Consider the following 25,599-nt stretch of genomic DNA (forward strand, 5'->3'; position numbering starts at 1 on the left):
GTCCTGGTGCTGCTCAGCTGTCACACAGGACACAGCACGATACATTAAACGTAGCCCTCTAACAACCATGTGCTACCAGCACACCCCAAATACTATAAAAACATCTCCAGCTGAAGCCTAAACATCCAGGCCACCCGTCCTGAGCTGTGCCGAGCCTGCCATCATCTCACCATTATCCAAACTTCCTGGGTTGCTACTCAAAGTCCATACAGCTTGGTCATGACATTCAGGATTTCTGAAAAGCTTCTCTTTAAGGTATGCACCTACCTCAACACTGAGCTGCGGGCAGATGTTTCTCCTTCATTACTCCTCACTTCACCCATGACACTCTCCCTCATGGAGATTTAAGTGCTCTCACTATTTCACTACAGCTCAAACACCTCCATGCAAAAAAAGTGATCACCAACAACCTTCCCTCCTTCTCTCCCCTTCACAGCATCATAGGTCCAAATTTATCTTCTCTTTGATCTATCCATCCGTATTCCACCAACTGATTAAACTGGCGCTTTCTTGGACAGGTTTCTCAAGTTGTTTGCCCACTACCTGGACTGCCAGAGTCTTGCCCCTTAACGAGGGACACAAGGAGGCACAGGCAGAGAGCAAAGGGGCTGCTCAAAGCGGCACCAGGCAGAGATCACCACAAGCTTCTGAGAGTTGAGCTGACAGTCTGAACACACTGTTCTCTTTCATCCAACTTAACATGCGAGGGTTATAAAAGAGGTTTTTTCCTTCAGAAGTAAGATTTTAAAATTCCAGCATAAAAGGAAGGTGTAGTAAAGCTCCTACTAAAGGTTTTCTAGCTGATGTATTTACTGTCATATGTCTTGGACGTGACACAGATTATCATTTTATCACCCATCTGTAAAGCATTCAAAAGCAAACTCTGATTTCTTTAGCTTGATCTTCCCTTTTTCTCTGAACCACCAGCAGATGATACGAAAGAAGAGGCTGGTCAGCCAAAAGCACGTCTGCCTTCCCTTCCTGTGATGGCAAGTGAAATGGTTGTTTAAGTAGAAATTTATTTCATTTATAATTAAATCCCCAAATACATTGAATTATCATAAAGTTTTGTCTCCAACTATTGACACAGATGATAGAAATGAGTAAGTATTTCATACTAGTTAGAGTTGTAGCACTCATGCTGCCCACAGGAAGATGCTTTTTGGCCGTGCGCATATTTCATAAACATTTACTGAAGCACCACCCCTTTAGGCCACACAAATCACATTCTAATATGTGATGTATTAATAATGTGGTGGCCATTTTCGGTATCATTCCTTTCTTTAGGATATGCAAACATGAGATCCAGCAATTAACTGCAACACTGGCCCAGAATATTTAACTTCTGTGCTGAAATACAAACACAACAGAACAATCAAAGTTAAGCAAAATATTAGTTTGTTTGGGAAGTTATTGCAACCTCAAATATTTCTTTCATAGGCTTGAAATTATGCGATTTATAATTATTTACCTTAATAGTTCTGAAGTGTGAGGTTTCACTTCTATACGTTGAATAATTCACATATTTGTTTAACTTGAACATGAGATTTGTATAATGAAGCAAGATGAGGAAAGAAAATTGTCTCCCTCTGCTCAGCCAGGCTTATCTCAGCACGCCTTGTACGCTGCTTCATTCCCTCAGCTTCCAGAGAGCATCCACTCACCAATGCAGCATGGCTGTGACCTGGCCACTAACAGAAAATACTTGGGATACTTGGCAGAAAACCTGAATTTGCATCATCTGGCACAAGAGGTGGGAAGTGCCCTCCCGAGAGGGATGATTTCAGCTGACTTCTTGGTAAGCTTAAAGTCAGAATAAAAACAGATTAGAGATGCAATCCCAGGGTCAAAGCTCCATTTATCTTCCAGACACAGGCACCACAGTCCTCCGGATTGAAGAGCACTAGCCATGTGAAGAACGCCAGTGCAATTGCTCTTGGCTTTCTTCTTTAATTTTTTCCATTTCAAGTCATAAGTACCAAGACTCCCAAACTAAGTTTGAGTTCTATGCTCATCAAATCTTTGCTTAACCCTGGTGTTCCAGCCTACACAAAAAGAACCAACAATAAAGTTATCTGGATTAAACAACTTACCCAGTTTTCAACAAATTTCAAATTCAAATTTCATGCAGATCAGTATATTTTAGGATTATTTTTATCAGAGTCTACACTAGATTGTTTATCCTGCACTTTGACCCACCTAAAAAGTTCCAGTATCATCTGTAAAATTTTATTTCTCCCCAGTTAAAAAGGAAAATCAGATTGATCATACTCCTTTAGGAGACTGTTGTTCAGGATTAGCCTTAATTTATAGTCTTTGAAGTTACCAGATCACTGCACTATTGAGCAATTTTTATTTTTTTTGGCTTCCTAGCAAACTGTTCGAGTCTCAGGGCTAAGCACATGCTGTTCTACTTGAATGGCAATATGCCAAATCTGTTTAAATATTTAAACATTAACCTCAAAGTCACTGGTTTGTAGAAAGGCAGCCGTTAGTCCAGAGAGAGTAAATCTGTTCTCCAGGCAGTATTGTTGAGTACAAAGGCCATTTTGCCACTTTCTGAAAGTGATTTCTGGAAGAGCTGAAAAGCATGGAAAAGTTGCTGGAGTATTCATAATCGCTTCAATGACAGATCTTTCCTTTTGAAGTATGGACGCATGCACATTATGTGACATTTTCAACTTCTGGCATGACATATTCATCTTTTGTGTTTAAAAATGCTACTGTTTTGCATTAGGAAAGTCAAAAAGTTTCAAAGATTTCATAGGGAAGTTTTCAGTTATTCTATGTCAAATCCCAGCTACCAGGAAGTGGTCAACGTGAATACTGGTTACAGTTGGAAGTTAAAATGAAGCAAACATTACACATTTCTCTGTGACAATGAAAAAAGTGAAGGAAGTGCGAGGGCTTAGAAGAAAAAAAACAAAACAAAACACCACCCACACACCTCTACACACCAAAAACAAGCAAAAAACCCACAACAAAACAAAACAATACCCCTGTACTGGTATCTACATTTACAAAACAAAACTAGACAACTAAAAGCTGAACAAACAATGACAGGGTTTCTACATTTACTCTTCTTAATAGGTTGTATGATTACCCTGTTATTTAATGTTATTTTGAGGCAAAAAAGAAGTTGAATTGCCATTTACAATTTCTCTGAAATTGTGCTTCTCTCAAACAAAACCAGAAAACAAACCACACACACTGAAAGGCCAGTAACATCTAAGAGATTTAAGGATCCACACCTTTGTGCACCATTCCAATTGTTCACTCACAACTAAATAAGAAATGGAATGAACACAAATATTGCAATTTTTAATGTATTTGTTTGGAGAGAGAAAGAAAAATCAGCCAAAGAGGTGCATGGAAGGAGTCAGCACACCACTTTTGCAACTGTTTTGTAAACCACCTTCTGCTACACAGAAGCCATGATTAGTCCAGGAAATTGAGAAACCTACTTCTTTATAGTATCTGGCTATATTTGCATTTGACAAGCATAAAATCAGTTTTATATGAAGCCACTGGTTGTCACAAAAAAAAAAAAAAAAAAAAAGGCAGCCATCAAGAACACATTGCACTTGAATTTTTTTTTCCTAGAAACTTTTTCCCCCACGATTTTTTTTTTAAACAAAATTCCAGGCTGCCCCTTTACAGGAAGGTGGCATTCACTGTGTGTTTATAAATAAATAAGCAGGTTGTAACAGCAGCTTTACTCTGACACCAATCAGCTCTAAATATAACTTATGTAGATACTATGGAATGACCTCTACCGAACCAGACTTCTTTTATCAATTATATGCATCCAATTAGAAATTAGAGACCAGAAAGACTGACCCCCAAGGTCTCCACCCAACTTCCACATAATCTTCAATAAGAAAGCTAAGCAACTGGAAAAATATGAAAGCCTATGATGGAGTGACCTTGTAGAAGACAAAGCTTCCCCACTTACTTCGCACTGAAAATAGCCCATTAGGAGAGAAAAAAACCTACCACACAGGCTTACTATATTTAGATGACAACGTACCTACAGGGCACCCCACACGAGTGCAGGCTGGACACATGCCCACATGCCAAGCTGCACCACTGAAGTGTCAAGCGTCCTGCTTGAAGGGCTGCTCTTACAGCTGTACTTAGTTACCTTCGCTCTTCTCAGTTTTGAGTACCTTATGGTCACTCCTCTCAAGGCTCTGCAGCACATATTTGTCTAAAAAAATGCATTTTTGCGACTGCACATCACTGTGGAGTAAGGTTTACACACCGGCACAGCAGTGCAGTGACTTGTGGAACGCCAACAGTTCAGCTTACAGGAGACACTGCTACACAGATAGCCGAGCACAGAAGGAAAGAATTGAAGTACTGACTGTCACTAGACTTAGGACAGGTGGAAAAAGCTGCACACTGAAAAAGGTCCAGAAACCCCAACTAATATGGCAGGCATCACTGCCTAGTGCTTGAAACACACAGCCAACAGGCTACAGGGCGAGCAGGGGAGGTACTATCCAACACAACAACAGCACAGTCAATACTTTTCTTGCTAAAGTAATGGCTAAAGCTACAATCTGTCTGTCAGTAGAGGCAGCTTTTAGTAAGACTTCAGTAGGTCTAATGACACAGCCTCCTCATCTGCAAAACTGAAGACAGCTGCTATTCATTTATCACCTTGCAATTAAGCTATTAAATGAACCATCACCTCAAGCCGGCTGCAGTTTGGACCCAGATTTACTAACATCTTAAGCATTGAGACACAGGACTATTAGAGCAGAAAAGCATGAATAAATACTAGTTATGCCCTATACAACCATTATGAAACCTATGAGAAATCTGTGACACAAAAGACTTGCTTTATGCTATTTGACTTTGAAGCCCACTTGCAGAGCAGCAGGACATGAAATCCATGGCACACAAACCCAAATGAGTGCAAGGCAAGGAAAGAAATGTAATGATGAGTCCCAACCACATACAGAAACTGCTCAGTTATCTTGATCTCTGTGTTTGTGTAATAAGGCAGAATTAAACTTTTACCACAAGCAGCACACATAATGAAGAAGGTGACCAAGAACCTTTATAATCTGCTGAGAAAACTGTGAAGCTTACAAGGTTTGTACTGCTTGGTATTGGAACATCAAGGAGCTACAGAGGACAATGAAACCTTAGGTGAAGCAGCGCTCTGCACAACTTCAAATGAGTATTAGAAGGTGTTACTCATGAGATGAGTTGGTGCAAAGCAAGAACATTTATTCTGGAACCACAGATTCAAACACGCTACAGTAAGTGAGCTTCCAAATTGCTTGGCAAGCCTCTACCATCCTTTTAGGCAGATGCTGAAAGTGCAAATGCCTAAAGGCATCCAGATGCCCGATGCCACCAGCCCACGCTGACTGCAGAACCAGCCATTATTATCACCTGGCATCAAGGCTCTGGCTCATCATATTATTATAGTAGGAGACAACACCCAGACAGTTTAGTTTCATAATCCTCAACCATAACAACTTGTGAACAGGTACTATGAACTGTTTACAACCATGAAACAAAGCACAGGCAACACAGATGCACTACATGGGAGATCTGTAGCTCTGCAACATTTTTATACTAAGATACAAGAACAGTAAGGACACAACCAGACCAAAATATCTGTGAGCAATTCCTTTCTTTCAATGAAAGCTTGCAAAAGAAGAACTCCAGTAATCCAACCGTAGATACAAACTTGGCAAAAATCTGATTACCTGCAACTGAGCATCAAATAAGACAACCCTAACTGCATCAAGAAAGTGTATGTTAAGCGTTCAGTTGTGTGAGGGAAGAGTACTTCTCAGAAGACAATGGTAAAAATTCATTAAGTTGAGCCACATCAGGTGATAACACATGCTGCTCTATGAACTATGAATTGTATCAGCAGCTTTTTTTTTCCAGCACTTTCACACTGTTGATGGCAGCTGCTGGTAATAGAGACCTGAAAAAGCTAGGATTCCAAAAGACTATCAAAACCAGGTCATATTCTACACTGTTTGAAAGATAAAAGAATAAAGTGCTGTAAGTCTGTCTTGTATCACTAAATGAGGAGCAAATCAATTACACAAAATAGTATTTCCTTTAGTAGAAACCTGCAATAGCACTTTGTTCCTGCAAACTTACACCTAAAATACAACTAAGATGATATGGACACCGTATAGGCTGCCCAGGTACAAGTATGTGGTAGAGAGCATACTTGAAACAGGGAGTTGTCCAGATATTACTAGCATCAAGAAGCACTAATAATTTCTACAGATATCTCCTAGACATCTACAATGCAATAGAAGTATCGAGTCAGCATTAAGGGTGTCTTGCAGGGGCAAAACTGGCCAACAAGCCATGCAATTGGGTAGTGCTGCAACAGTGGAATACTGCAATCAACAGGCTCCCCAAGATTAGACAACAATCAAGCACAGAGTAGTGGTTTTAAGATCCTTGGCTACCGATGGGAGGAAAGCAATAGCCAGTGCACTAATCAGATGGCAGTGCTGCAACAGATGGAGCCTACTTACAGTGCCAAGAACCCCTAAGACAGTACATCCAGATGTGGCCTGCATCAAACAGACACAAACAAGCAGAACCATAGGCGAGGTTTTCACTGTCATGCGACACTGCTGAGATAGATTCAGTGGAGACAGCATCAATGGGAAACTCTTCATATGCTTAGACTGTCAGCATCAACAGCAAAGCCATAGGACCATCAAGAGCTTCAGCAATGAGTCAGAAATAATCACATACAGGATGGAATGACCCATGTCCAAAAGGTAGAAAGGAGCTGTTAAATACAAGCTTTCCTTTTCCTCTTTTTCTTTTCCCCAAAGCAATTACTGCGAGAAGGGGGAGCCAAAAAGAGCCATACAGTAATGATTCGAAGACCAGCACATTTGCAAAACCAAAAGCTGCCAAGCCTCTTGGAGGGACTCACAAAGTCAACATTCAAAGGTGGACAAAGCACCATCTAGTTTCAACCAACATAGCTACACAAAAAAAAAAACCCAACCCACAACAGGACAGGAACACCTGTAGCAAATTGCACTGAGCATTACACAGAGAACTGCACACGGCATTAGAGACAACAGGGGAGGCTTTGTCAAGCACACCAAACACTGTGTCTCCGCAAAGAAATTTCTAATGGGCCAGATTAGATCTCTGTGCTGAATACCACTATGAAAGGATAATTTCCATGCTAATTTCTTAGACCAGCTGACCAAGCTATTTCAGTCCAATGCTGTGTGCAATGCAAACTCCCAGGAATGAAGATAGAAGATCATAAACAAAAGTTTGTTTTTACATTCCACAAAGTGGAAACCCTAATACTGCATACACTTTGCTGTAAGAATTAGCTGTTCTTCCATGCTAGTGCGTTTTTGTTTTATTTGAGCTTTAGCGTGTTAAATTGCCAGCTCCTCTACCAACACAAGTTACCTGTTAGATGGATCTGGGCCAATAAATCAAGATGGAACACTTTATTTTTGGTCGCATTTAATTACTACAGTTTCTGGGAAAATTATAAACCGATTTAAGTGATCAGAAAGGACCCACTAGAAGCTGTGTTTTCAGAAAAGCATGACTTTTGGGTTTCCTAACCTGAAAGAACACTACTCAAGTATGAACAGAACCAGAGCAAATCAGTAGAAGACTCATCAAGCATTTAAACAAAGCCTAATAATGAAGATGTCAGGAAAATTCATGCTTTGTGACAGGTAAAACTCCATCAAAAGAAGAGTTAAGTCTCCAAGTGACATCATTGCAGATGACATGATACTCCAAACAGCACTGCCTGTGGCAGAGCGTTAAGTCTTTCAAACCAAATTTCAAGTTATTCTTCAATTTTTCACAAAAAAACCCCAACAACACAGAAATTTAAGAACAGAAAAGTGTCCTGGTGTTGTTAAAGAAAGTTCTATGTTGATTCATAATTTAGATAATTAATTAATGTTTTAATATTACTATAAATAATCTTAACATTGGGATGCATGCTGCATGTTGGTTTTGTTTAGGGATCAACATCTCCCAAAAGGAATATCAACCACAGTTACTTCCAAATATTCACGATTAATGAGTTTGCCAGAGGCTTTTTAATTAAGCAATGCAAAGGCCAAGACAGACATGAGAAAACTACCAGCAGCTACAGAGGTGACGCTAAATATCACAGAATTCAAGACATCAAAATTAACAAAAGAAGCAAGAGAAGAAAAAAAAAGTGAGAAGCATATCCAATTTTGACAATTTCCAATTAATCCTTTATACTTTCCTAAAACTGGACAGGCAGTTTAGAAGTAACAACCAGCTGTGCATGCAGCTTTTGCCACACAGACAGCAGGCTGTACTGACCACCACCTAGCACAGGTTAGTAGAACTCCAGAAACTTTAGATAAAGCTTGCACAGACAGACTTCCAAGTCTACATATTGTATATATGACACTTTTCTGCAGGATAATTTATCAAGCTATTGATATTATATCCACAAAGCAGTCTTCCAATTTCTCATCGTTTCCCCATATGCCACTAAAAAACATCCAGTTTCCTGCTAATTTCTTCCAGAAAATTTGGGAGATTCCTCCCCCCACAAACTAAAAGCAACTCTAGGGACATCAGACACATCACAGCTTCAACTGGATGAAAGGACAGGCAGGTCAAAGGGGAGGCAACTAATCTCTAAGGGAACATATGAGAATTTCTCACAACAGGAGCCAGCATTCAGAGAAGTGCACAGCACCCGCAGGCAGAACTACGATCCTCGTGCCACTTGGAGCTCCAACAAAGAGCCAGGGCCGTGTACAGCAATAGTATGAATAATCTGATCAGCGTAATTTTAGAGTCAAGGGGCACCAACACCTCACTTTAGAGCAATTTCCTTCAAGGTCTCTGCATTTCATCTGACAGAGTGCAGTACCAAAACCCAAACTGGGTACAATTGCTAAATGACTTCTATAACATCCCTTGCCTATAATCTTGTAAAGGTTCATCAGTCATTTCATTTCAAATCTTTCCTTGAACAAAGTTACTTGCAAGAATATCCAAAACAGGTTACAGAGCCTCCTTTCACAGAGATTTTTCAAGGCTCAGGCAGACCCTGCCATGGCTGACCTGATCTAGCATGGGCAGTAGTCCTACTTTGATCTGGAGACAGGAAAAGGCAACCTCCAAAGGTATCCCCCCAGCCAATTTGTAACTCTGTAAATTAAAACATTTTTTTAAAGAAAAATGCAAATTTGGAGGAGGTATTCCGCAATCACTTCTTGGCTTCCCTTTAAAAGTCACATCACTGGTATTTCAAGTATCTCTAGTAATGACAGTAAAGGAAACTTTTCACTACCACTAAAACGTGAATTGACTATTAAGAGCAAGCAACTCAAACTCTGTCCAAGAATTGATGACTCTTGTAGACTGGACATTAAGAGGATGTGTGCTATGCATAAGCCAGTGTCAGCAGTATCTTCCATCTATTCTTCCAGTTTAAAAGTGGTCCCACGTAACGGTTTTGAAATACTACAATATCTTACCTTTAACTTTCTCAAATAAGGGTAATCGCTTTTGACCCACTAGGAGCATACAGGTAAAACATTAAGTAAAATAAAAAGGTACATCATGTTTATTGTGATAATGGGCACACAAACTGTAGCTGGTGGATGAGTTCATCGCATTTCTTGTTTCACAGATGTTTATTTACCAGCCCATACTCTTTACCACAACTCTATCAGACTGCCCATTAGTAAACACATCCTTGGTTCCCAAATCCTCCTGTAATAATGGTGCAGCAAAATCCTCCTATTTTCTAAATTCTTCAGACAAGATTTTTCAGTCTGCTGCAGTTCAACACTAGAGACACATCCAGTCAGCATCTCTCTCCAGTATCCTGAGCTACAATTCCAAAAGGAGATGAACAGAGGCAAAACACAAGCCTGTAATACCCCTAGCACCAAATACACTCATTCAAGTGTACACACTTGTTCAGGAGCCCAATGACTAAATGCATTTCTGTTTTGGCCAGTTGCATAGGCTTACAGCTGATCTCACAGAAGAAAAAGGAACACCACAGGTATCAGCTGGTGACACCAAACTAAACTACCAAGTCCAGGACACACTATAGAGACCCCACACATTGCCAGGAGATCAGTGAAAAAAAAAAAAAAAAACAGTTCATCAAAACCCAATGTGGGTTACAACATCTCAAATCTCAATGCTTTGCGTGCACTAGTTTCCTTTCCCTGCAGAATTCCCAAGAACTCTGTCCTGTACACGCTACTGCATGATAACATGTATCCACATTTAAGTTACATGTAAAAATGAGCTATTGTCCATCTTTTAATAAGGTATTTAAGATTTTTAAGATTGCAATAAGAAAAATAGTTGTGAAATCTCAAAATACTCAAAGATGGCAAACCTAGGGTAACCAGCTAAGGAAGAACAACAGAGACTAAAGAGTTGGTACAAGCTGGCGATGCACAGATTGCATCATACCATCTACTAACAGCAGCTTTGGTTCTTCCTGACGCAAAAACTAAACAGAAAACTAGCTGAAGCAGTTTGAGGTAAGTAACTTAAGTGGAAAACTGCCAGAATCATTAAGGATTAATGCAATTCACCCAAGGGAAGGAAAATTCAAGGAAATAAAAATGGAGTTAATATGGGCGCCAGGAATGGGAAAAAAAGGAAAATCATACTGTTCAGTGGAAATTTAAGTCCTAACATATCTTTTTGGTACTGGAAAAATCCCACTTATGTAAGGCTTATAATTAATATTCTTTTGTCACTTAGACAACAAAGAAAATTATCAAATAGCACAGACTTTCTTTTAAGTAATAAAGTCTACCTGTGCATAGCCAATGTGAAATAATTCCAGTGACAACAGAGAGAGTAGGAAAGCAGAAAACAATCTTCCCACGGCTCTATCAGAGCAACTGCTGAGCCTAAAAACATCTTCATACATGAATTCAGAAAAGGAACAAACTCCACAGTGCAAGTACTCCCTCAAAAAGAATAAGGTTGTTCTCATTCTCATTTGTATGTTTGCTTAAAACAAACTGTACAGCAGCCAGAAATGGGAGCCACAAATGCATTTAGAGTGTTATTACTCTAACAATTCTTGACTTTGTCAAGGCCTTTGCACTGCATTTTTGCAGACTTAGTCTTACAGCTGAAATAAATACCTGAGACATGACCAAGTAAAATATGTGAGAGGTAGGAAGTTACGCATCCACCAGTGAGGCTTGCTATTTACTGAATCTAAACTGGTAAAAAAATACCATGAAACAAATTTTATGGTGCTAGCTACTAGAAGTTTAGCATTTGTCCAAATATTTTGGAATCTTTACACACACAAACAACTTTACCCTGGATCGGAAAATGCTGCTAGGTAAAGTTGTAGCATCAGAGTTATCAGATTATTATGACCACCTTAATCACACTTTTGAGACAGCCTGACCTGAGCCAGAAATCGGAACTCCGCAAAAGTTTAAAAGTGACCGTATGAATTTTAAATACAGCCTTGTTGCCACAGGTACAATAAGTTCTACAAAAAAGGAGCTCAGAAAGCAACCTATTGCTCACCCACGATAATTAGCACTAGGAGAAATAAGTTAGCCCCAGTGGTTGGTCACACGAGCCAGCTGCTACAGTGCATCGCTGTAGTTCCACAAGAGCATGATGCACCTCACGAGGAATAAACAACAGTTAAGACTCATCTTACTTAGTAATCCAGACAGTGAATTCCATCATATTGGTCACCACCATCCACCTCGAAAAATTGCAGTGATATAAACCAAGCAGGTTAAAACTTTTCTGCTACCTCCCAAAATGTTTCATTATATGAAAAGCTTACTTCTCCTCAATTTAGAGAGAGGTGTATTACTGCACATTGAGTTTAGAAAAAGAAGAAAAAGAATCATTAACCATGAATACCTATTCAGTAAAGTATCACCTGATTTGTTAGACTTGGTATTAACAATATTTTACATTATAGCTACTTTTAGACAGATACCAACCTTAGAATCCATAGGCAACAAGCAATCATGATCGATTTTACCTGCCTAAGTGGAAGTCATGTATCTGCCACAGTGTGAGACTTCATCTTTTAGACAAGCCCCTGGTGTGGGGTTTAATCAGCTGTATGGTTCACCACATCATAGACATAAAACAAACAACACCCCCTCTGCACAGCCTTAGTCCTGGTGGCAAACTGGCAGAGCTGTGTTTGAAGCAAAAAAACCCTAGATATTCCTAACGAGGAGATGCCCAGTTCTCTGCTTTGATCACATACCAGAAAAAAAAGCAGGGAGGGTAGATGGGGGAACGAGGCTTGGGTTGTTTTGTGGGAGGGTGTTTGCTGGGGCTTTTTTTGTTTTATTTTAAATATCTGCACTCTCGCCTTGGCCTTGGAACAATGGTATCAAGTTTAAGCTCAATGTCCTTTTCAAACACAGGCTCTCCTTGCCAACCTTGCATGGTATAAATAGCAGCAAGTGGAGGAGCAAGCATTAAAGATATTATTTTAAAATCTCAAGAGTGGCAGTGCCCTCACTGCAGGACTAAAGAGCCTGGGTGCAGAGGCGCAAGCTCCATCAGGCTTGAAACATTTCAGACACGATGTCAGCATTCAACTAGCTAAAAAGCAACACCAGTCATGTACAACTTCTGTATCTTAAAAAACAAACAAACAAACAAAAACACACAAAAAAAACCCCCACACAAAATACAAACCCTCCTCAGCCCAAGCGAGGGCCCCTCAGCGCGGCTCCCGCTGCAGGCGCACCTGCACTCCCAGCAGGGGCTCCGTCCCACAGACCCCGTCCCGCAGACCCACCTCCGCGGCGCGGCCAGAAGCCCGGCGGGCGGTTAATCGCCAAGATGAAAAGAGATGGGAAAGTCCGAGCAGCAGAGAGCGCCGGCCGCCCCCCGGGCCGCGGCACTGACCCACTTCCCCGGCAACAAACCTCGGCGCCCGAGCGGATCCCGCCCCGCTCTGCTCCCGCGCCCCGTTATCCGGCCGCCCCCGCAAGCCCGGGCTGAGGTACCGGAGGGGGTTACAACTAGAACTTTGCTAAAACAACGAGTCGGTACTTACGCCGGCGCTTATACACCACCCCTCACTTGTAGCTGGGTTACACAGGACAAAGCTGTTCCGGACCGACGGCACCGCGGCCCCTTCGCCCCCGCGGAGGCCCCGGCAGCGTCGCGTGCGCGGCTGCACTCCTCCGCCGCCTCCCCGCCCCTGCCCGGGCCGGATCGTCCCCAGGGCGGCCTCGCAGCCGACCTCCGGCAGCACCTGCCGCACAGCGAGTCCCGCGCTCCGCTCCACTCCTCTCACCTGGCGCCGGGCCGCCTTTGGGCGGTGCTTTTGTCAGCGGGGGCGCGGGGGCTGCCGCCCGGTGCGGGTGGGCCGGCCGCGCTGCGGCGGGCGGCGAGGGAGGCGCAGGTAGCTGAGCGGGGGAACTGGGTCAGCGACTAAAAATACCGCGCAGGAGTGAGGAGAAGGATCTCTCCGCAGCGGACGGGGAGGCTGTCGCCCCTCCTGGGGCTTCTCGGCGGTGCCAGCGCCTTTCCGGGCGGAACGGGGGCCGGAGCCGGGGCCGGGCCGGGCCGGGGCAGGTGGTCACGGGCAGCCGGCGACCTTGCCCCGACCAGGCAAGGTGCGCTAGTTCAAAGTCACAACCGACGACGACAAAACCCTCCCGGATTTCAGTGTTTAAACCGCGTGCGGGTTCGCAGGGAGCGCGTGGGGTGAGCAGTCGGCAGATGTGCCGTTGCTGCAGGGCCGGGCCGCTGCCTTCCCGCCCCGCGGCCCGGCCGGGAGTAAAATCACCCGCCTCGGGGAGCGGCAGGTCAGGACGGGCCGCATTCCCCCGGCACGGCCCGAGCTGCGCCGCGCTGCCTCCCGGCCCGGGGCTCCGCGGGAGGTGGCTGGCTGGCCTCGTCATGCCCAGGGCTGCCGTCCCGAACGAGGGAGTGGGGAAAACGCAGATTGTTCCTGCGAGTCAGCCGAGAGCTGTCATGGGTCTGCGGTTAGCGTGATGGCACACAGCAACACTGAGGCAAGATCCAGGGTACAACATCAAGACATCCCAGGAGGTTCTGGCTCAGTTTTCCTTATGGCCTAAGCACAATGCTGGGCTTGCAGTAATCTTTGCATTTATGCAAAACAGTTTACAAATGCAAACCACATAGCAAGTGTCTGAGTTCAGTAGTGATGGGCCACAACTTCACCTCTACCTTTTAGCAGCTCGTCTGCAATATTGCTGTCGCTTCTTTGTGCTTGACATCCTGGGTTCGAGTGGCAGTAGGGCCAATGCTTCACTCTGGGATCCATCCGCTCGGGGTGTCAGCAGGTACCTTCCATGCCAGTCTCCCTGACCCCACAGAGTAACTGCTCGGGATTTGGCACTGAAGCGGTGCGTTTAGCTGGTGGTGCTGCCCATAACATGAGGCAGAAAGGGCAAATCTTTTTTCCCATCTTTACAAAGCCCCAAAAAGTAAGCTTTGCCTAGGTAACTTGGAAGGAGGAGAAGCTTTCACATGCCAGCAAGGCTGGAGATGCTTACCTGGTGTGTCTGGTGCATGAGGGCACAGCAGCCCTCAGGCTCACGGTGTGCCCATGGGGGAGTTTGTATCCAGGACAGATTGGGTGACTCCATAGGAAATACTTTCTTGACATCAGGCTAATTCCCTGACCTTCCCCTCCACCCTCCGGTACTATATACAGTTGTTGGCTATTTATATATGTGATGAATATGATTCAGAGTTAAACATCCCAGGAAGACACTGAATCTCTCAACCTAATAATTAAAAAAGGAATACAGCATGATTGCTTTGTTTCATCACCACATGAAAGAGCACTATTTATTTCTATTGTGGTTAGCTTAGTAGTAACAAACAAAATATTTTATTCCCATCCATGAAAAGCAATCTTGCCCATCTTTATGGGCTTCATCCCAAGCATGCTGGAGTCAGTAGTATTATGCATGGGCTTTCGGTTAGCACATGATTGCAAATCTAGTGAGCTGGATTAGAGCAAGAGCGCTTTTGGGCTACAAGACTGGGCATTGTACAAGGATTGGCCACCTCGAGAGGGAATAATGCCAATCTTTAGTGAGGGACTTGCCTTGAGAGGCAAACCCTTCAGTAGCACAGCTGAAGCACCCTGGCAGGAGCCCTCCGCTGTGGCTGGACGTGTGGAGCAAGGGATATAGTGAGATTTTTGTGGTGTCATTGGATTACTGCTCATGTGGAACTGAGTGATAGATGGTTTACATAGCCAGCCTTTTAGCAAAGTTCACAGGCATGGCTCCAACTGTATATATCAAGGCTAATCTCAATTACAACTTAAAAATGCCTCTGTCTTTGTCACTGTGGGGATGGTCTGGAAAGTATCGACTGATCGCTACAGCTGAAAGCTTGTCATGTTGATCTTTATCCCACCAAAGATCACAGTTCATTCAGCGTTCACTGCAACCACTCCACTCTGATGGCTGTTTCATTTTTCTTGGTTTTGTTTGTCTAGGCCTTTCATATAGCCGTAATCAATGGAAAAAATAAATTTAAAAAATAGAGACTTGGATTATTTTAAAATGAGGTAATAACAAGCAAATTCAGGAACAGTTGCACTGGTGTTCCTTTAAAATCTTCCCACCTGGGAAGCTGGTATTCATGTTGATGGTGATAGTTGAAATCACAACATGGTGGAAAATTTTGTCAAATCTTATCAAAGAGGATTTCAAAGTAGCCAGAGACTCTCAGTGCAAGGAAGAAGAAGGAACTAGAGAGGACACTGAGGTCTGTATAAATTTCCATTTTTTGCATCGTTTGTTCTTGGAAGTCCCTTTACTGGCATTCTAATCAAAAGCTGTTGGAGAACAGTTGTTCTGATCAAAACCTCGTGACAGCCCTTTCTTCTCTTGCTAAGTAGTCATTAAACGACTTTTGCTTTTCTGCCTTTTTTTTTTCCCCTCCTCAGCTCTTCTGGTCCATGCATTTTGAGTTTCATGAACTCATATGAGGAAGACTGCAGTATCAGGTCAATGAATGTTGAAAAAGGAGGGAAGGAAAAGATAAAGAAGAGGGAAGAAAAGAAAAAAAACTTACATGAGGAAGATATTAGAAGACAAAGGATGACGAGAGGGAAGGTCACCAAGACCACAAAGAAGAATAAAGCATGGGAAATAATTGGAGAGACCAAAGCAAGGGGTGACTATCACAATAGGTGGGAAAGAGAAGAAATGGAGTAACAGATAGTGTTTTATATCTTTCTTTACTTCTTGTCAATAGTCAGGAGTAGGCTCCATGAATGCTGCTGAAGGGACTGGAAAGAAAAACTACCCCAAGATGGGTGTATGTCTGCCTTTAATAATAGATGTGATTGCAGCAGGTATAAATAATTTGAAATGGTACCAGGTAATGTGAGTATCAATAACAGTAAAAATGCAGCAGCACAGGATGGCCAAATCTGTGTCCTGTTGGTATCCAGGGTAATGGATGGTTTTGAATAGGTTATTAGGGAACTCACTCGGTTTCAGATCCTGACTCTTATGGTTGCTTGTGTACTTTAATATTATATGTTAATCAGCTAGAAAAGCAGACTTGTAACAGGGATTGAAATTCAAATTTCCCCGCTCCCAGCTAGGAACCTCAATTGTTGCACTGCAAAGTGATGCCTTGCTTCCCTGGCCCAATGAATGTGGATTAGGTTGTTCAGAATAACAGCCTTTCGGCATGCACAATGAGAGGCATTCCTCCCAGCTAGCCTCTGGCCTGGTGATGAAGGGGATTTCCTTGGAAGTGCCAGACAGGGATTTAGTGTTGTCCTTAAGATCCACCTTTTTAGCTGCTGAGAGGACCTCTTCTTCCTCCTGTCACGCTTTTGAAAAATGCTGAAGTCTAGAGTGCAGACCCTACTCCAGCATAACTCAAGCATTAAATGTTTTAGATGCAAAGAAGGTTGTAGTTGTAGTGTCAGTAACTGGCAACGCAGGTGCTTCTTATGCTGACTGTTAGAGATTCTGGTCCAAGGTACCAACACTCCTGGTGTTGTGGGGAGTGGGAGCACCTGGCCCAGAGCTGGGAGCTCCTGGCTAGAAAACTAGTGCCAGAACGTGGGGGTTGTAGCTCTTAACATTGCAACAGCTTGGTCTGTGGTGGATTTATAGACTGTGCTAAGTCTTGGTTGTATTTGGGAAAATACTATGTTGCGGATTTTTTCATGTTACACAGCAGAGTGTACACACGTAATTCTCAGTATAGGGAGGCTGACTTCTGTCAGGTAACACTCCAGCAGGCTGGAGGTTAATGTACTCTGTTGTGATTTTTTTTTTTTTTTAATTTGAGGTGGAGAGGGGACCAGTGGAGACATGTAATGAATGTCAATAACTGCATTTAATTTCTTTGGCAAATGGTAAGTACTGTTCCCCTTTGCTTACACAGTCTACATTTAACGTACTGCGTAAGATAAAGCAAACCTTTCTGGAGGCCAGTGCCAATTTTGGTTGAAGAAAAGTATAGCGCTACAGTTGAAAGTCTTCATTATCTTCTGAGGCTCAATTACTAATGAATATTCTTTGATTTTTGTTACCACACACTTCACATTCATATGACTTATTTTCTGCCCAAGGCCTATTTGAATAAAATTGTATATTTCCTGCGTTGACAACATACTGATGATTTATGGTAGAGAACATCATTAGGAGTAGCCTTGCTGAAAATGTTGAAAATGTCTTTGGATGGTAATTTGGGCTCGATCGTGTAATTTTACTAGTGATTTTACCTGTCATGACTACAAATAAAATCCTGGTACTTCTCCTCCACAGTTCAGAAGATAATTAGTCAGACTGCGTATCCCCACAAAAAATATTGGTGGACAGATCAGAGATCTCTGGGCTAAATTAATCCTCCTTATAAGGAGCACTAGTGGAGAGCTAGAAAATACTCTTAATGCTTTAACTGTTACACTAATTGTAGTTCACTTGATTCCCTAAGGTAATAAAACTCTTCCTATCGTGGGCCATTATCTGTTAGATAAACCCCCTACATTGTATCTGTTCTTAATTATTTATTCCTCCATTATTATTAAATGTACATTAAGGAATTGGCTCATGGTTTCTAGCACAATTCATAAGAACAACTGCTCAATAATTTTTTTGAAACATTTTCCTATGGCAAATAAAGTAATAAGGAAAACATTAAGTTTAATCTTCTATGAAGTTAAGATATCACTTTAACCATTTTGTTAATATTTTGAGAAATCTAGATATTTCCTTCCCAATATTAGTGATTGAGAATATGTATATTATTCTTCTAGACTAATTACTTTTCTATTTTTCCTAGTTAGAAAAAAAATTGCCTAATTTTCCCCATTTACTTCTTTAGTATCATTTCAATGAGCTTACGTAGCCATATGCAGAATGACAACTTTGCTGTTCTGCAGCTACAGTTATTACCCCTTGGTATTTTTCACATATGTGGTTTCCTAAGCAAATATACCTTCACATAAGTGGATTTATGCAAAAATACCAAATATGGTTATTTGTCTATTCTGAGAGGAAAAAAAAAAGAGATTTTATAGTGAACATGACAACTCAGTAGACATCTTTAAAACATTATTTTCAATCCATGTGAGTACAACTGAGAATTTAATTGCCTTTGCCAAGGCACTACGGAAGGGATATTACAGCAAGAGAGATGGCTAAACCTTGGACAAAGTACACTGGCTGGGAGGATGGCTGATAGGAAAGGCTCACTCACAGATCATGTGAAGAAGATGTTTGAGAGGTGCATATATTGCAACAATGTGAAGATTTCCAATCAGTGCTATTCCTTGTAGATGTCAAGAAATGGCCGAGCAGAAAGAAAATTTAGAATCCTGGTTTTCAGCCATGCTGAACTGGAGCTGATGTTTAAATAACCACAAGGGAACCAATTTGATGAATGTCTTGATCAGAGGAGGGGGAGGAAGAGACTTGTGAAAAAAGTGCCTAGAGATGCTGGCTGGATCTCTCTGCAGGTGGGACTAGTTGATGTGATAAAGGGACAATGGTTGACAACAAATTTCTGTGGCACCCCATAGCACATCAGAGTAGACATTGGAGGAGATCTCCATACAAGACACTGGCAGATGAGTCAGAAAGCTGGAGAAGGAGTGGGAGATAATCTGGCTGTTAGAGACAGTAAACAGGGAATGGAGTCTTCCAGTCTTGAATGCAGGGTGAAAAGCAGCCAGCACAACACATTCTTACTTTTTTCTATTACTGATGGTTTCTTTGCACTTTTTTTTTTTTGCCTTTTTTTTTTTTTCTTTAAAGGAAAATAGCTTTTCTTCTAAAAGTCTTAGGATCTTTCTGTTCAAGGAACCATCTGTGGGAAAGAAATGAAGGTGAAGATAAAATTCCAATAAAACACCTTCACAGACCTATTTGAAAGTGTTTCTTCCCAGGAAACAAGTGCTCCTGAGCCTTTAAGGGCTATGCCTCAGCAGCAGCTCCAAGATACACTCACCATCAGCTATATGAACAGTGGCTGACAGGGGCCTGCAGAAGAATTATTGGCACTAAGATGTATTAAAGGGAAACTAATAGAGCAGGGGTGTCAAACTCATTTTCGCTGGGGGCCACATCAACCTTGCAGTTGCCTTCAAAGGGCCACATGTAATTTTAGGACTGTATAAATGCAGGAGTAGTATAAATGGGAGGCTGATGTGGCCCCCAGCGAAAATGAGTCTGACACCCGTCTAATAGAGAAAAAGGTTACACACTCAGTTTCCTTTCCTACTTTTCAGTAGTTTCATCACTAGATCACTGTAGACTTAATGTTTTGAAGAAATAATATTTTGATGAAGTAAAACCAGTTCCATTCTTATCTGTAGCAGGTCAACTGTTTACATGGTGCTGAATATTATTTCCTTCCGTCATTTTTCTATGATTAAGGAACACAAAATCATATTACTATTGCACCTCCCCAATGTGAGGCCTGGATGTGAGAAACAGCAGGGTTTAGCAAGTATCCTTTGCACAGTAGTAAACGTGGACATGGGGATGAATAGGCTGTTAGTCAGCAGCAAATATGCAATGATGTGACTTGTTCTGACAGGAGAGAAGGCAAAGCCAACTTGGACATGGTTTGTCTATAGCAAATGCAAAGTAATACATGCTGACAATTCCTTCAGACCAGCTGATGTGTAGTTAAGTTGTTAATAGGTGCTAACTTGATGGTGCTTCTGAGCTCACAAGACAATGTAATGTAGTGTACCATGCTGCTGTTTGCTTAAACCCTGTGCCACCACTAATGGGATTTTTCCTGGTCTTTCTGTAGGCTTCTATGAGTTTCAGATCTCTATGTTTGGGAGTGTGTATTGCATTAGAAACACAGTACCCTAATGCTGCAAGTTATGCCAGTATTCTTACTATTTAGAAATAGGTATGGTGTATGAAAGAACAGAAAAATGGGAGCAATTCTGTGTGATAAAGGTAGTGGGTACTAAACAGAAACCTGCACCAACAAAACAGAGAGGAAAAACCTCAAAGTTGGTTCTGTGTGGCAAGGTGTCCCCATCTGAGTCTCACTGAAACAGAATGGAACAAAGCAATGTTGTGAGGAGGCTGCATTGCAGCAGCCCATGGCAGGATTTAGCACTGATTGCTCAAAAGGGAACTGCTAAAGGTGAAAAGTCAGACAGCTGGAAAATGAAGCCCTTTCCTTTTCTCTTTCCTCATCATTGCTAAAATGGACAGATGAATTCCAACACTAATGAAGGGACAGCATGTGCTTTCGATTTGGTGATTGAAAGTGAACGCTGTTCTGTATGCATGAAAGGTTACTGAATGGACAATAGGAGAGTCAGGGAAAACAAGAAAACACAAAACAAGCCTTTTCTGCATGTGATTTTTAAGAAATGATATGCATCCAATGGGAGCAAGAAAATGAATGTAGATTCAGGACTTCTTCCCTCCTGGGTGGTAACACAAGCCAAAGGGAAGAAGATGAGAAAACACATATGGAATTTAGAGTGAAAATAATCCAACGGGGAAAAAATTATATTTTTTTAAATTTGCACTTAATGTGTTTTAGTCCATTGTAGCATAGATCACTTAGAGGTCTTACATGAAGTCATGTCTGACCCAATCCTTAGTTTGCTTAGAACAAGTCTGATGTGCTATTTTTGCTCCCCCCAATACTCATTCTAACTGACCAAAGTAACTTTGCTAAGGAAAAAAACCCCACAACTTAAATGCAACACCCTGGAAGACTCTTTTTCTGGGCATAGTTTTAATGGCTGGACAGGCCTTATGTAAAAAATTTAGTTCTGTCTAGGGTTTAAGCCACTCGACTTTACAATTTGGACAAGATTACTGTTGCATCAGGTGTTTCTGGAATAAGAATATTACTTTGTTGGAAAATTGCAGGTAAATGAGAAAGGTCACACATGCATTGTCTGTCTACAGCACTCCTCTCCTAGGATGCAGTAGGATTTGTCTCGATATTTCATACTGTAAAGACATTGTAAATAAATGAAGTTATTAATAAACCAGATAAATTTTGAGTTAATGTTTTAGATGTGTTAATTTTGGCTATTGTGCAGTCTTAAGGATTCATTGGAAATATAATGAACTGTAACAAAAAAGAAAAAGCCAAACATATAAAGTTACAAACTCATTAACATTGCCTCAGCAATCTACTTCTTTCTTTGTTTTCACTTCAGTTCCTTTTTCTGATAAGCCAGTAGTCCTGGATAGGAGGAAAAGTTAAAGTGGAGCAGGAATTAACATGTTCCTTTCTTCATTGCTAGCTACTTGCTTTGTCTTAGCTGAACTCAAGACTAGCATGTAGATAAGCCACCAAGATGCAAGGTTGGAATGTTTTGAAGACATCAGTTTATTTGCACAAGGGATTATGAAAACATGTATGTTTTCTGTTGTGACAAGCTTCTGAGTCAGAGCTGAAGCAGAAGAGGACTCATCCCTGCTGTCCCACATGGCGCCCTCCTTAACCACAATCTCTTGCTCAGCCTCCTATTAGTGGGCATTTGTCAGTTTTTGTAATTTTCCACAGTCTGAAATGCAAACTGTAGTAACAAATAGCATTTTCTTAGCCCCTATGTATTACTAGAATTCTCCAAGGAATCCCTTTACGCCTGACTTTTTTTCCCCACTTTGTTATGTATCACAGAAAACTGACTGAAATACCGTACTATGCACATTGAGTTGTACTTCTGGATTTCATTTGCCATTTATGATGAGCAGCTCACAGAGTGCTTAAAATGGCTACAGCAGGCAGCACTTTTATTAAAAGTTACTGATCCTGTCTCTTTCTGTGAATATTGATAAAATGGATGGTGGCGTCAACTAGAGCCAATTACTTCCTGCTGTTCAGCACTGCTGTCTCTGTGGAAGGTGAAGCTGCAGACTTCCTTAATTAATCATGCCAGTCTAGAAACTGAAGACAATAAGGGCTAAGGATAGTGAAGCCTTCTGCTATAGTCAGCACTTATTTCCTTTAAATACACAGCTTGGATGTAAGCTAGCAAAGATAATATTTTGGGGAGAACTCTGGGCATTTTAAATATACCCTCACACACTCGTGCAGTGCGCCCCTCCCAGAATGAATTCATCACCGTGGAAAATGCTTCTGAAATGGAGCCGTTCTGCTGCCTTAAACCAGTATGCAGACAGTGCACAAAAGCCTTAACCTTGCGTCTTATGTTTATATAGTTTAAGAACTGCTGCTAGTAAGGTTTTATCCAAGTGAAAAAGCTGAAGGTTCTTGAATATAGACACAGATCAGACAGAACTAGTAGCCTACGCAGGTAATAGATTAACACATAGTCCTTGAATTACGTGTTTCCTGAGGAGGTTTCAAAGAGCTCTGTAAAATGGTTATTTCTCTCATACATGAGGAGAGTATCAGAGTTCAGCGACTTGATACTTTATACAGAAAAAATCAAAGGTGATGGGAAAAACATTCGTTCTCACTCTTACACAAATTCTAGGTTTCACTTCTTATGAATACATGTGGTTTATATTCTTCTTCATATTAAGAAAATGAGATCATGGGTCAGAAGGGTTCCAGATTTTTTCTGTCTTTCAAAACCTGTATGTCCCAGAGAAGGGATTTTAATTTTGGTCACTTAATCTCTTCCCACTACAACTGGACTCCTTGATGGTAAAACAGGCAGTGAAATAAACAGTACTGCAGTACTTGTTTCTTTCAGAGAGTAATAGAGGCTTTGCTTAAAATATTTATTTTTATCATATAATCAAAGAAACATGTTTGCAGCTGAAGATTTATGTCCCAACATTTCCAAGAAGCAGTCTCCTGAAACTTTTTTGTTTTTAATGAGTAAGCATAAATACATCCCAATGAAGGCTTTCTCTGGTATGACATCCGAGTCACTTGCATTTAAATTAGTGGGTCAGCAAGAAAGGACAGTGGAACCTTTTATTAGCAGCTGACTTCTCTTGAGTCTCATTTTACACTTTTGGTTCCAGCAGTGTTCAACTGAAAGGAGATACTGTAGGTAAAATAAAGGAGGTGAATAACAAAGACAAGGCAGGTGCCAGACGTCAGCTTCCACTGCATTCTTCAAAAATATCTGTATCCTCACTGATATTATAAAGAACCATAATGCAGTGAGTGTCTTTGTGAATCAAGTAGTCTTTTGTATTCTCTGGTAAGAGCTTTATATGAGCAAAGTTTATGATAGACTTCAGTATTGTTTTAAAGCTGTCTTAGATGAAGAAGTTGCCCATCAAGTAAGAAACAAAGGTAATTATCGATATAAATTCTGTTTCACCTGCTGAAGTTGTTACGGTGGTGCTGTTCTCTAAGGAATCCATATTTTCTGTACAATTGCTTTGTGATGCACTAGAAGACCTCAAGTGTTTTGTCAGGAACTCTTCCTGTGTTGGACAGCCTGATGCTCATTCCTCATCTTTTGTGATGGTGTTCTTTGAAAAGCTGCAGGATGTCTTAATTTCTCTTGAATTTTGATTCTGAGGGTTAATTAGTGTACAAATGACAGAGATATTGTGAGACCTATATAGAGAATGTATATATAGCTTGTTATCACATGCATCAATAAGTAAGTCTGAGATGTCATGGGCAAACTCTTCATTGCTTTCCAGCTCTTTCCAGCTCTAGCTGGACAGAAGTGCAGATATTTTTGTTGTTCTGGTGACAAAGGAGAAGGTTGTTGATCATTTGTATATGATCAGTTACAGAGCACATGCAGACTTACAGGGCTATACTCTTGATAGAATGTTATATAATGAAAATGGCCAATACCTTTTTAACAAGAAAGTATAATAATAGAAAGGCTTTGTTGTTAAAGCTGTGTTTTCTTCAGGATAGTAAATGATCTGTGTGAGGAGCACATGACAAGCCTAATTGATCCCCAGTGTAACTTTACAAGACTGAGTTGATTTGTACAAGACTATTTTTCTTCATTCTTTTGTGGAGAGGAAAAAAAAGAAGTTAAGAAATACATAGCTGGGAACGTGTCTGGTTAATATCTTATATATGAAACTTTTACACCAGGTTCAAAGGCTCAAGTGATTTAGTTTAATTTTGGGGAGTTAGAGACATATAAAGTGCAATCTAAAGTTGTTATCATTGATTGCAAATACTAATGACTTTGTGTTGTTAATGACTTTTTTTCAAGTTGTGTAAACAGAAAAAAGAAGCCCTTCCTTCAATACCCTAGAGCTTTTTGCTTAGAAATTTTAAGTTGCGTGACTTGTGTTCTTCCAGATGGGTGTGATTTTTCTGTTTCCTTTATTTATGTACTGAGTCAGAGGTGGTAGTGAAACCAACTCAGAAGCAGTTAAGCCCCTTATTAGAAAGAGTCGATAAGAGGAATAGATGAGAACTGTGCCGAGATCTTTAATGAAGCATGCTGTATAACAGAGGTGGAAGATTCAGTGACAGAGGACTGGAACAATTTGAATCAGCATTCTTTAAAACACTTCCATGGGATCACAATCATTAAAATCCCCTTCATTGCAAGATATAATGTTAGAACATCTTTCAAGTGTTAATAATTCAAACTTAGATATTATCCTGTAGAGTGAGACTTGCAAGACTTTCTAGCGCTTATGTGCAGAATGAATTTTAAATTTGCTGGGTCCCACATGAACAACCCACTGATTTCAGGGAGGGTGCTTTTCCCAGATGGGTGTATAGCATCTTGGCAGGAGGTGGATTTCCTGCTCTCCCGGCAGTGAATTCACCACACCACAAGCACTGATTTCATCCTTCTGGTGCCACAAGCGTTCATAAAATCTCAGCTTCTTGATCATGAGAAATGTTCAAATGCTTTATTTTTTATGTTATGATATAAAGATGAGCCTCACTCCAGTAGAAGTTCCCTTGAATTTCATAGTAGTTGAGATGTGAAAAATAGAAAGAGATCATGTCAGACAAGAACAGCAGAGGAACCATTGCAGGAACACAGCAGTGCAGATATGCTAGTCCATGTAGCGCTGGGAACTCACAGAGTTTTGTTTCTGTTTGCATATCACCAGAAGATACAAACCACTCTTGTAATGTGAGGCTTTTTAAATTAAAGAGACCACAATTTAACTGCATAAATGTGCCATACCTCGA

At 41.2% G+C, this 25,599-nt stretch overlaps 1 protein-coding gene across 3 annotated transcripts in view; it reads right to left on the reverse strand.

Moving 5' to 3' along the window:
- MTUS1 (microtubule associated scaffold protein 1) overlaps positions 1 to 13,345 on the reverse strand; it is a 128,378-nt gene extending 115,033 nt beyond the window's left edge. Inside the window, exon 1 of one of the 3 annotated variants that reach the window (XM_065836353.2) lies at positions 13,325 to 13,345. The gene's annotated coding sequence lies outside the window, so the exon portion shown is untranslated. Of the gene's footprint in view, positions 1 to 12,820; positions 12,945 to 13,081; positions 13,266 to 13,324 lie in introns of those variants that run through there. The other 2 variants (XM_065836351.2, XM_065836352.2) reach the window with 2 other exon arrangements.
- Positions 13,346 to 25,599: the final 12,254 nt, after the last annotated feature.

Source organism: Patagioenas fasciata, chromosome 4, assembly GCF_037038585.1.
Source record: "Patagioenas fasciata isolate bPatFas1 chromosome 4, bPatFas1.hap1, whole genome shotgun sequence".
NCBI classification, from domain to species: Eukaryota; Metazoa; Chordata; class Aves; order Columbiformes; family Columbidae; genus Patagioenas; species Patagioenas fasciata.